Source organism: Etheostoma spectabile, chromosome 6 (genome assembly GCF_008692095.1).
Source record: "Etheostoma spectabile isolate EspeVRDwgs_2016 chromosome 6, UIUC_Espe_1.0, whole genome shotgun sequence".
Classification (NCBI taxonomy): domain Eukaryota; kingdom Metazoa; phylum Chordata; class Actinopteri; order Perciformes; family Percidae; genus Etheostoma; species Etheostoma spectabile.
In genome coordinates, this window is record NC_045738.1 from 26,307,954 (window position 1) to 26,309,052 (window position 1,099).

Here is a 1,099-nt window from a genome sequence, read left to right on the forward strand (position 1 = left end):
TATAAGCAACCATTCATCCAATGTTCCAAAGGTTCATTCTGTCATTCATAAACTCATCATTTTAAAAAACTGAGAAAACACTGGAGAAGCCTTTTGCAATTATGTAAGCACATGATGGAATCTGAAAACTGCTGCCCTGGTTAAAGGAGCAATGCAACTGATCTCAGCTGGGATTCTGTCTGTAATGGAGCGCTATGGAAACTTCTCAGTGACGTCCTACTCTTAAAAACACTTAAAATGAATTAAATGAAAGCACAAACAGGGGTTGCATTAATCATCAGAAGTACCAGACTGGTAGACTTAGTTTGGAATTTTATTTGTACAGTAATGGTGTGGAATAGTACCCAGTAATAATATATGTATATAAATGATCTTATATATCATTGTAAAAGCTCTTTACACTCTAACTGAATGCACCTCAAAACTCAGATCCTATGCAATTATGAGGTAGACATTAATTATGGTATTTCCACCCTCTGCAAGAACAATATCGAATACAGCTTAAATTACTCTTATCAATGTAAGAAATATATGATTATCATGGAACTCTGTACATCACAAATAATAAAATAATTATAGAATAGAAATTATACCGATTTGAGTGCATTTTGTATATTTACAAAGAAATGCCGTTTTCTCATTTCTTCATTCGTTGCACTTTGTAAAGTTTTTGACTGTACAAATATTTACATCTAAAAAAAAAAATAATAATGAACAGCAGTGCATTCAAAGCTAATGTGCATTTAAATATCGTCTCGTTTGAGTCTTTCTTGTCTTCGCTGACCGCGGGTCCTTGGCGCAGTCAGGCGTGGAAGTGCATTTCGGAAAGATGCAGACTTTTGAGCAAAAAGTTCGCCTCATATTTGTGTGCTTTTTTTTGTTGTTTTTTTACAAACAGGGCCCCAGTCAGGCACAAGCCTGGTGTTGTGTCCTTTCTGTCCACAAAGGCGCACGACGCCTCTCCCTGCGCCTCTCAAATGCTCTCCAGTAAGGCAAAAAAATCTCTTGAAGGCATTACCATCACCATCTTATCTCCTCTCCTCAGACCAGTGTGTGTGTGTGTGTGTGTGTGTGTGTGTGTGTGTGTGTGTGTGTGTGT